Source organism: Eptatretus burgeri, chromosome 5, assembly GCF_056783735.1.
Source record: "Eptatretus burgeri isolate ZD-2024b chromosome 5, Ebu_testis_v1, whole genome shotgun sequence".
Taxonomy (NCBI): Eukaryota; Metazoa; Chordata; class Myxini; order Myxiniformes; family Myxinidae; genus Eptatretus; species Eptatretus burgeri.
In genome coordinates this window covers 90535732-90547827 of record NC_140965.1, presented here as the reverse complement: position 1 = coordinate 90547827, position 12096 = coordinate 90535732, and the positions used below count along the sequence as shown (strand labels likewise).

The window sequence follows — 12096 nt, the reverse complement described above, 5'->3', positions numbered from 1 at the left end:
GATAGACTATGGTTGACAAAAAACACCGTTTTTGGTGATTTATATGAAGAATGATGATCAACTCGAGTCAAGGGTTTATTTTTTTTTGCAAATAATGAAAATTATTGCGGCAGCTTTTGAAGTATGCGGACGGTGGACGATATTCTCGGACTTTCATTCCCTTGGCCTTATCGAGAACAACACGAGCCGTTTTTTTGAAATTTGCTCTCGTTCCGATTTTATAGCCCTTCAGATTTCGCTCTGATTCCCCGTATGGGCCATTCATAAAGTACGTACATACAAAAAAAGTATTAAATGAAGAACCGGAACTCTCCTAGACAAATATTACATTTGAAGTTTTTGTCAGGTTTAACTAAAACAATGGAACACAAGTTTATATGCACACTTACTTTCATTTATGACATTAACATTGTTTTGAATGTCAATTTGTACTTTTATTTTCATAAATGGCGTGCTGTGATATTAAAAGAAAAAGGTAAATTACACCGCTAGGGATGTATCGTCATGGCTTACAAACATCGGTTCATAAGGAACTGCTGTCTTTGAAAGCGATTCGCGATGTATCAGGGGGGTGGGTGGTTTAAAGCCCACGTAGGACCTGAGAGAGGGGAGGGTGGTTTAAAGCCTGCGTACGGCCTGCGTACAGGGGTGGGTGGTTTAAAGCCTGCGTACGGCCTGTGTACAGGGGTGGGTGGTTTAAAGCCTGCGTACGGCCTGCGTACAGGGGTGGGTGGGTGGTTTAAAGCCTGCGTACGGCCTGCGTAGAGGGGTGGGTGGTTTAAAGCCTGCGTACGGCCTGTGTACAGGGGTGGGTGGTTTAAAGCCTGCGTACGGCCTGTGTACAGGGGTGGGTGGTTTAAAGCCTGCGTACGGCCTGTGTACAGGGGTGGGTGGTTTAAAGCCTGCGTACGGCCTGCGTACAGGGGTGGGTGGTTTAAAGCCTGTGTACAGGGTTGGGTGGTTTAAAGCCTGTGTGCAGGGGTGGGTGGTTTAAAGCCTGTGTACAGGGGTGGGTGGTTTAAAGCCTGTGTACGGCCTGTGTACAGGGGTGGGTGGTTTAAAGCCTGCGTACGGCCTGTGTACAGGGGTGGGTGGTTTAAAGCCTGCGTACAAGGGTGGGTGGTTTAAAGCCTGTGTACAGGGGTGGGTGGTTTAAAGCCTGTGTACAGGGGTGGGTGGTTTAAAGCCTGCGTACGGCCTGTGTACAGGGGTGGGTGGTTTAAAGCCTGCGTACGGCCTGCGTAGAGGGGTGGGTGGTTTAAAGCCTGCGTACGGCCTGTGTACAGGGGTGGGTGGTTTAAAGCCTGCGTACGGCCTGTGTGCAGGGGTGGGTGGTTTAAAGCCTGTGTACAGGGGTGGGTGGTTTAAAGCCTGTGTACGGCCTGTGTACAGGGGTGGGTGGTTTAAAGCCTGCGTACGGCCTGTGTACAGGGGTGGGTGGTTTAAAGCCTGCGTACGGCCTGTGTACAGGGGTGGGTGGTTTAAAGCCTGCGTACGGCCTGTGTACAGGGGTGGGTGGTTTAAAGCCTGCGTACGGCCTGCGTACAGGGGTGGGTGGGTGGTTTAAAGCCTGCGTACGGCCTGCGTACAGGGGTGGGTGGGTGGTTTAAAGCCTGCGTACAGGGGTGGGTGGGTGGTTTAAAGCCTGCGTACGGCCTGTGTACAGGGGTGGGTGGTTTAAAGCCTGCGTACGGCCTGTGTACAGGGGTGGGTGGTTTAAAGCCTGTGTACGGCCTGTGTACAGGGGTGGGTGGTTTAAAGCCTGCGTACGGCCTGTGTACAGGGGTGGGTGGTTTAAAGCCTGCGTACAAGGGTGGGTGGTTTAAAGCCTGTGTACAGGGGTGGGTGGTTTAAAGCCTGTGTACAGGGGTGGGTGGTTTAAAGCCTGCGTACGGCCTGTGTACAGGGGTGGGTGGTTTAAAGCCTGCGTACGGCCTGCGTAGAGGGGTGGGTGGTTTAAAGCCTGCGTACGGCCTGTGCACAGGGGTGGGTGGTTTAAAGCCTGCGTACGGCCTGCGTACAGGGGTGGGTGGTTTAAAGCCTGCGTACGGCCTGCGTACAGGGGTGGGTGGTTTAAAGCCTGTGTACGGCCTGTGTACAGGGGTGGGTGGTTTAAAGCATGCGTACGGCCTGTGCACAGGGGTGGGTGGTTTAAAGCCTGTGTACAGGGGTGGGTGGTTTAAAGCCTGCGTACGGCCTGTGTACAGGGGTGGGTGGTTTAAAGCCTGCGTACGGCCTGCGTAGAGGGGTGGGTGGTTTAAAGCCTGCGTACGGCCTGTGCACAGGGGTGGGTGGTTTAAAGCCTGCGTACGGCCTGCGTACAGGGGTGGGTGGTTTAAAGCCTGCGTACGGCCTGCGTACAGGGGTGGGTGGGTGGTTTAAAGCCTGCATACGGCCTGCGTACAGGGGTGGGTGGGTGGTTTAAAGCCTGCGTACAGGGGTGGGTGGGTGGTTTAAAGCCTGCGTACGGCCTGTGTACAGGGGTGGGTGGTTTAAAGCCTGCGTACGGCCTGTGTACAGGGGTGGGTGGTTTAAAGCCTGTGTACGGCCTGTGTACAGGGGTGGGTGGTTTAAAGCCTGCGTACGGCCTGTGCACAGGGGTGGGTGGTTTAAAGCCTGTGTACGGCCTGCGTACAGGGGTGGGTGGTTTAAAGCCTGCGTACGGCCTGCATACAGGGGTGGGTGGGTGGTTTAAAGCCTGCGTACGGCCTGCGTACAGGGGTGGGTGGGTGGTTTAAAGCCTGCGTACGGCCTGTGTACAGGGGTGGGTGGTTTAAAGCCTGTGTACGGCCTGTGTACAGGGGTGGGTGGTTTAATGCCTGCGTACGGCCTGTGTACAGGGGAGGGTGATTTAAAGCCCGCGTACGGCCTGCGTATAGGGGTGGGTGGTATGACGGCTGCATACATACTTGATGAAAGTGGTGTCGGACGACATGAAAGCATTTCAGAAGATGAAGGTGAGCCTGTCGTCATCGCGAGGGGGAAAAATATCCCCGTTCACAAGAACATTTTCGACGTGATGTTGAATCCGTGGACGTCAATAATTGTTCCTTATTACTGTATTACCGTAGTTAATAATTACTGATGCATTTGAGATAAATCTACAGTTCGTTGTAATCTTCAAGTATTGTGATGTGATATGAGACATATGGGGGCGGGTGGATGGTCACTTGCCTGCATACAGAGGGGGTGGGTGGGTGGTCACTAGCCTACATACAGAGGGGGTGGGGGGTGGATGGTCACTTGCCTGCATACAGAGGGGGTGGGTGGGTGGTCACTAGCCTACATACAGAGGGGTGGGGGGTGGATGGTCACTTGTCTGCATACAGAGGGGGTGGGTGGGTGGTCACTAGCCTACATACAGAGGGGGTGGGGGGTGGATGGTCACTTGCCTGCATACAGAGGGGTGGGTGGGTGGTCACTAGCCTACATACAGAGGGGTGGGGGGTGGATGGTCACTTGCCTGCATACAGAGGCGGGTGGGTGGTCACTAGCCTGCATACAGAGGGGGGTGGGTGGTCACTAGCCTGCATGCAGAGGGAGGTGGGTGGTCACTAGCCTGCATACAGAAGGGGGTGGGTGGGTGGTCACTAGCCTGCATACAGAAGGGGGTGGGTGGGTGGTCACTAGCCTGCATACAGAGGGGGGTGGGTGGTCACTAGCCTGCATACAGAGGGGGGTGGGTGGTCACTAGCCTGCATGCAGAGGGAGGTGGGTGGTCACTAGCCTGCATACAGAAGGGGGTGGGTGGGTGGTCACTAGCCTGCATACAGAAGGGGGTGGGTGGGTGGTCACTAGCCTGCATACAGAGGGGGGTGGGTGGGTGGTCACTATCCTACATACAGAGGGGGGGGTGGGTGGTTTTGAAACCCGGAAGTAGAGCGTACGTACTTTATGAACTGCCCCAATTCCAGTCTGGCACAGAGTTACTTACTTTCGACCTCTGGCAGAGATGACCGGCACTCCCGCTCAGGGGGTATTTTTTTAAAGTCAATTTCAATCCTGTCTTCACTTTTGGTTATGGTTAAGTATGCTTAACACTCGGTTGTCGAAATTCTGGTAAAAATCGGATGTTTTATGAGAGGTTTGGTAGAGAATCATCGTAGAAACTTGTGGTTTGCGTCGCTACCTTCTCGAGAGACAGCTTTTATTAGACAAGGTCAGAGGTCAAGTTGACGATTTCGTAAGTACCAGTCTATGACTGCTTGTTTTCTTGTTTGTTTGTTCAGGCGATATCTTCATTTGCGCTAGAAAGCTGACATTTGGGCACAATCATGAACAAGTGCTTTGGCAAAAGCTATTTTTTGATTAATCAATTAATTGATTAATTACTTAATTATTATCTTTACTAATGCTATATTTATTTTCTCTCTCATCTGGGGCAATATTTCAGGCACCTTTTGAGCTGGGAAGCTGATATTTGGATACGACGGTGACCAAATGATTTGGCGATGAGGGGTATTTTTGATTTATTGATTAATCAATTCATCAGTTAATTATTCGATTTTTCGATTAATTGCTTATTTTTCAAAAAGTTAAATTCGGATGAAACGGTGGTGGTTTCGGTATGCCATTAGCACAGATGCCAACCCTCCCGATTTCATCGGGAGGCTTCCGAAAATTCACCCAAACTCCCGCCCTTACGATCACTATCCTTATCCTCCCGAAATTTTGATTATTTTTGCACTGTTCACTAATCAGAATTGACTAGTATGAGAATTGAATGAAAAGCATCGTCTGCTACGTATAGCATGTGGTAACTCCATAACGTTCGCTGCTACCAAATTGTACGTAAAAAATTGCAAATTCAAATGAGGAGCAGCGAAACATTGGGTCTGGATCTCGCTTATGCGATCATGCACTGAGATTTAGTGCATGCGGTATGTGTGCAATACAGTGCATGCGGTATGTATGCACAGTGTATATGCATGCGATACGCTCACTGCATGCAGCTGGGCCCCGTACCAGCCTGGCGGTCGCGACCACCGTGCGGTGTTTAACAGCCGCTAGAGTTCTACGAGTCGCGCTGCAGCTGTGGAACATCGACTTCGAAGTTACCGATGCTTCAAGCCCTCGATGTTGATTACGAAATGGCAGAAAAGAAGCTTACGAAGACCAAGAAATGGTCTCAGAAGTACAAGACCGAATACAGTCTCCAATACCCGTGTATTCGAAAGTCTGAAAGAGGAATTCATCATGCGTATTGTACAGTATGCAGCGTTGATATTTCAGTTGAGCACGGAGGTCGCGATGATATTCGGAAGCACGTTGGAAGCAAACGGCACACAGACATTGCAAAGGAGAGATCTTCGAGCACGAGTACCGGTACACTTCTGAATTATTTCACCAAACAAGGGACAAGCGAGGAAGAGGATGTTACCCGAGCGGAACTTCTCTTTAGTGGATTTATTGTGGAACATAACTTGCCCATATCAGTCTCAGATCATGCTGGACCTCTATTTCAAAAGATGTTTCCAGATTCAAAAGTTGCTTCAAAGTATGGATGTGCAAGAACAAAAACTTCAGCAATAATTGGTGAGTTGTCAAATGTTACTGCTTCATCTATTGCCGATATTCCTAGACTAGCTCCATTTAGCCTAGCTACAGACGGTAGCAATGACAGTGGTGAGGCCCAGCTATATCCTGTCCTGATTTCGTACTATGACAACAGTGCTGGGATTGTGAAGCAAGGTTTGCTAAGTTTGCCTGCGTGCAAACAAGATTCCACTGGAGAAAACATTTTCAAACTGCTTGATCATGAGTTCAGTGACAGGAAAATTCCGTGGGGAAATTGTGTTTCCTTTTGTGCTGATAATGCCTCTGTCATGGTGGGCAAGCACAAAGGAGTCGCTGCTTATATCCACAAACAAAATCCAGAGTGCTACATCATGGGATGCCCTTGCCATATGATGCACAATACGGCCAAGAAGGCGGCTCAGGCCTTACCCATTGAATTAGATGACTTTCTCATCGATATTTACTACTACTTGGACAAAAGTAGTAAACGCGTCAAAGGAGTGAAAGCACTGCAAGAACTCTGTGATGCCCCGACACACAAGATTCTGAAGCATGTCGCAACAAGGTGGCTGTCCCTTGGTCAGTGCCGAGACAGGCTGATTGAACAGTGGGAGCCACTTCGCCTCTTCTTCAAAGAAGAAGTACGAAGAAAAATGCAACCAACTGTAGCCAAGACTCTAACAACGAGCAAGAAGGACGGCACTGTATCTACTGCCAGTACTGGCACTGCAGGATCAAGCACTAGTGGAGCAGCATTCACCACTACCACTGCAGTATCTGCTGCGAAGAAGACAGCAGGGACAGCACCAAAACCAATGCTGAGAGCAGGGAGCATCACCGGCCCTTCATCACGTTCATCTACAAAGCAGATCCCTTCAGAGTCGAGAAAGACTGTGATAGTCCCATCTACAGGCAAAGAAGGACCCAAGTTAAGTTCTGCTTTTGCCAAATCACTTGATAGAAGCTCAGCAAAACCTTCGAATCAGAGGTCTTCTTCCTTGGCTGCACCTACCTCAAGCTCTCTCCTCAAACGTAAAAATTGGATCTGGTACTACGAGTCTGACCTCTTCTGCTGGCAGTAAACGCAAGTGTGATCGCCCTGCGGCGAAGTGTACTACGAGTTCTACAACTAAAAGCGCATCTTCCTCAAACACTGTGCAGGAATCTAGAGAAAAACGTGTCAACAGGATGTTCTTGTCTCCACAAACAAAACTATTGTTTCTTCCTTCGATATGCTAACAAGATTTTTGAGAAGGGGAATCTTCTGCTCCAAAGAGACGAACCCTGTATTCATCTCCTGCACGGAGAATTGAATGGTCTTCTGAAAGATATCTTCGTACGGTTTTTGAAACCATCGGTGTCATCGGTTGCTCTGGTAAATGTACCCTTCTCTGACAGAAATCATCAGAAGAATGATGAGGACCTCATGATTGGGAACGATGCCAAACTGTATATAAGGGAACAAAGGAGTCTCAAGAAATCCACCTTCACTCTGAGTGAGTCAGACATCCAAGGTTTCTTCAGTGCAGTTCGCTCATATTATGTGAAAGCCTGCAATTACATCTTCAAAACCTGGCCGCTAGATGATGAATTAGCCAAGCATGCTCAGGTGCTGGATGTTAAGCTACACCAAGAAGTGGGGTTTGACTGTGTGGAGTTTTTCATCAAGAAATTCCCCTGTCTGTTCAGTGGCGGTGATAGTGACATAGACAGTCTTGAGAGTGAATTCGCTCACTACCAGGCAGATGCCTCCATAGCTACAATTGCTACTGAGACAGTGAGAGTGGATGAGCAGTGGCATTGGATTTCACAGCTCACAGATCCCTGCACTGGTGCCAAGAAGTATCCTAATTTGAGCAAAGTGATGAAGGGAATCTTGGTCATTCCTCATTCGAACGCATCATGTGAGCGGGCACTCAGTCTTGTACGGAAGAATCATACTGAATTTCGTCCCAGTTTGAGTGTCAAAACCCTGGAAGCTCTCTTAATTGAAAAACTAGCTCATAGCACCCCTTGCTACCAGAGAGAATACAGCAAAGACATAATCAGAAGGGCTAAAAGAGCCAGACAGCTGTCACTCAGCAAAGCTGCCATGGAAAAAGCAAGCAGCAGTAGTACCAGCCAGTAAGGTAAGAAAAATATTGCTTCTTTTGTGCTTTTTGTTAATCTTTGATTGTCCCCTAACTTACTAATATTAACATACATGTAACATTAAAAAGTGCACAATTTTCCCCTTTTTTTGTTCAAAAAGTGGGAATTCTTAACATGTTAAATGCTCCAAAATAGGGCTCAGAGGGCACTAGAGAGCGTCTAGAACCCCAGAGCTTCCAGGGCCCTAAGGCGGGCCCTGGATCCTGCTGCAAGGGTCGAGCGCTCCGCGCTCGAGATGTGCGCTTCGCGCACATTATTTGGTGTCGGTTGCAAATCCTCCCTAATTCTGATTTCCAAAAGTTGGCATCTCTGCATTAGCTAATTGATTCAGAAATGAATTATTTTACGATTATTATTTATTTATTTTAATTACTTAATTAACCAATCAATTATGTGCACCGCTCACTCTCAATTACATCTCCGTGTGCTGCACAGCGGCATCACCATCACTTAGCCCCCATATGTACCAAAGGCACCTCGGCAATGTCGCATGCTGGAGGATATGTTATTTATTTATTTGGCATAGGTGCGGTGTACTTTGAATGTATCTCCACTTGTTATGCATTCATTTTGTCCAATACCCTCCAATATGTTAAACCAGCTCAAACAGGCATCCTCGTAAACACCTCCTTTGTCATGTATAAAGTCCTTTAAGTCTTTCAGCTGCTCCTCTTTACTGAGATATGAGCTAGCCTGGAAATCAATTTCGTTGCGCCACACTGACCACTCTCCATGGCAGCTACGTCCTACCTCAATATTTGATGTAACGCTTTAATAGGTTATTGTACACTGTTAACATTATCTCTTGATTTATAAGTTAACCCAATGCAATTGCAACCAAAACTTGAATTAACTTTACCCTAAGTTTCTTGGCACTGTGCTTATCCCCTGTATGTATTACCTCCTTTGCTTGATCTAATAATCTATGAAAGTACACAGAGCCCTCCATATTTGTGGGGCTATATGTTCCTGGAAAACCTCATCATTGCAGAATTCACAAATACAGCAACCTTGTTCCATCCATCATCCATCCATCCATCCATCCATCCTTCCATTGGGACCAGACTCTGTGGAGAGTGTTGGTACTGCTGAAGCAGTCTCCTTGGCTATTGGGCACAATCCTGGACAGGTCACCACTCCAACACAGTATACCAGCAAGCTGGCACTCATTTTTCCGACCTCAAAAGGATAATAGGCAGAGTCAACCCCACCTGGTATTAATTCAACAGCTAAGGGGGATTTGAACTCAAAATCCTTGGATCCCAAGCCCACCACCCTCACCATTGAGCCAACACCAGGCATATACGTTGTTATAAAAGGGGGAAAAGGGGGTTAGGTTTCGGGGTCAGATTGAACATTTTTTCACACCAGCTCCACAGAGGAATTTATTCCTGTTTATTAAATTACATAAATGAGATTTATCTCAAAGACATATTTGCATAAACATGTGCATACATGCCCATTTGGGGTCTGCCTCGCAGGCACGTAAGACATCAAGCATTTTAACACTTGCAGTGATAATGTGAGAGACTCATGAGATTATCCCAAAGACTCCATAGCTCAGTGGGCTGTCGCCGCATTATCAATAAGGCGATTCATTACTTCATAATAACTGAATTGATCTGAGCAGCAGTTCTGACTAAAATAAAAAAGAGAGGAAAAAAAGCTTTCATTTCGATTCACCACATCCGATTCTCACCTTAATTAGTACGTGAGAGGGAGATCGTGTTTCCAAATCAAGGCATGTTTGAATTGGCCCCATCAATTGTGAGCGAAGTGTCTGATGGTGTTCACGGATGCGCCTGATAAAGGATATAATTAAATAAGGCCATTAGTTATTTTGAAAACGGGTGTTTTCATTACCTGAACACCCAACTTTCACTCTTGCACTTCCTTAGAGTTTTCCTAGGATGCTTGCAAAGTTTCAGGCTGCTAGGTTTTATAGTTTTGGAGTTATGGAGGAGGAACACGCACGCACGCACGCACACTGCGTTTTATTAGTATAGAAGATGAACGCCTTGATCCTACTTTTCCGTCACACCAGGAGCCCTTTAAAAGCATCCAACAAGTCCCTTTTTGTTCTTAACATCCCTAAATTCTGTCCATACAAAATCCTCCACACTTATTCCCCCTTTATGTCATCCCTTTCTCTCAATGCATTACTGTATTTTACCTAGATTGCTACACTTCCTCCTATTTTATCTTTCCAATCCAACCTATACATCTTGTAACCTTACAGTCATGACCTCCAAACTCTCTCCTCGTTAAACCATGTCTCGATTACTGCAACTATTTTGCAGCATACTTCTTGTAGCTTCAAGCTATTCCATCTTATTATGTATTTGGAATTTACAATTTGTCTCATGGCTTCGGCAATAACTCACCTACTCTTTGCGAAAGACACGGTGGGATATTGAATATACACCAACAACCACTGCTGGCAGATGGGTCCTTCCGATGGATGGTACACACACTGATGCCTCGCCCTGCATGCAAAACACCAAGGTAACAGGTGATACCTGGGTCACGATTCAAACTCAGGATAGACAGCTCAAAGACGTATGTGTATGCTCTTATGAGCAGTCTCCTTAGCTATTTCTCTTTTATATTGACCCAGGAAACACGACGCAGGAAACTACTTTATAACGACCCAGGAAACAACATTATTTCCTTAATGACATAATGTTGACAAATCATTTCAATTATTTTAACTGTAAAACTTTATCATGCATATCCCCGTGCTCTGGGTTTGGTAAATTGTTTATTGGAATCCAAAATTATGACAAGACTTTTGAGAATTTTCTGAGGTTTTTTTTTGCAATGCATTATGAATATCAAGTTATATCCAGCAAGAAGCTAAATCAGCTGTGGAAAATCAAAAGCAAGTTAATTTACAGACTTCGGCAACCAGAAGCAAGTGTTTGAACGACCCAGGAAGGTCCCAGATATCTTGATGAAAAATTGAGAACCTGAGTTACCATAGCGAGGTGTAAGCATTTCAAGGGAAGTCAATTTGTTTTGCTTTTGTGGAGCTTTAGATCTGTTGAGATGAGATGTGATATGATAGGGGATGTGATTTGACATATGAAAGCCAAGGATTGTATCGTTGTGCACACAAAGCAGATTTGGATTGCAACATACTGTTTTGCTTCCTATTGAAAAGCAAGTTTGTAGATTTGTTTATCATTTTGTATGCAGTGCTATCAGCTCCGACCGGTGCTACATTTTTCGGTTTTCTGAAATGTGCTTTGTTAAGCGACCTCCAGATACATGTCATATGCACATGCTGATCACATTGGGTCGAGCGGTTAGCTCTTTATGGACAAGTGCTGTCGCTGATTGGTTGATCATCCACCCATATCTGCATGAACTCAGTTGTTAGATTTCAGCTAAAAGTCGAGTTATTCTTGGTTTATTCTATTAAGCCAAAGGGTATGATGGTGTCGTATGTCCCATTGCTAAGATACCACAGATAAACACCATTCTTGTTTCATACAATTGTATCCACTAGGATCTGCTTGCGAGATGTGTGTCACTAAGGATTCACAAGAGCAAACTCAGACAGACCAGCATTTGCCAGGCAGTTAAGTATAGCACTAAAACTAAAAACTCAAAATATTATCATCGGTCACAGACAAATTGGGGCAAAGCCAACTCACTGTCAATGTAACTCTACTCTTTCATGAGCCTCGCTCTTGTAGAGGAAAAATGGTCACAAACACATTTAGTAAAACTGATCCTGGCTGGTAATTCACTGCAGAAAGCTATTCACATATGGTATTAGAAGGCTACAAAGCTGCTTCTACCTTAATAGCTTTATCGGCAAGACAAAATGGTGAGACTTAAACTTGCACAAAGATATCTGGTAAGCCAATGAGGGTACTGAAACCACATCATCCTCCACCAGCAAAGGGAGAAGCAAAGAATTTGACTTTGAAGGGGATGTGAGTGGGACAAATGTGCACGGAGGACAAATAAAAGGAACAGCCTGTGATGGGGCATTTCCACAGGCAATTATCATGCCTGCTGTGATCCCGATATGAAAAGCATCCATGTACTGAACAGGTGTGGTTTTCTTAAACACTTTTGCATCAGGGACAATGCCTTCCATTATATATTTATTATTTGCCTTTTATGCATTTTTATGCATTTTTTTATTATCCAGTTTTATATGTGCATTTTGGAGATATTTTGTTTGTGTGTTCAAAGTGCTTCACACTATGCCGTTTGCATAAGAATAATTGCCGATAGAATTCGGAAAGCTTTTCGTCCCTGGGGGCTGTTGACTGTGGCATCAGAGTGTGAGGCTGCTGTGCTATCTGCTCTAGTTCCATAGACAGTAAAGCATCCAGAGACTGAGGCGTGATTGAATCCCATCCAAGGGCCTCTTGTTTGCAGCTAATTTTTCTCTCTCTCTCTCTCTCTCTC

At 46.3% G+C, this 12096-nt stretch overlaps 1 protein-coding gene across 3 annotated transcripts in view; it reads left to right on the top strand.

Moving 5' to 3' along the window:
• The window catches only part of LOC147026933 (neuroligin-1-like), a 570224-nt gene that overhangs the window by 67957 nt on the left and 490171 nt on the right, over positions 1 to 12096 (top strand). The window lies entirely within an intron of this gene.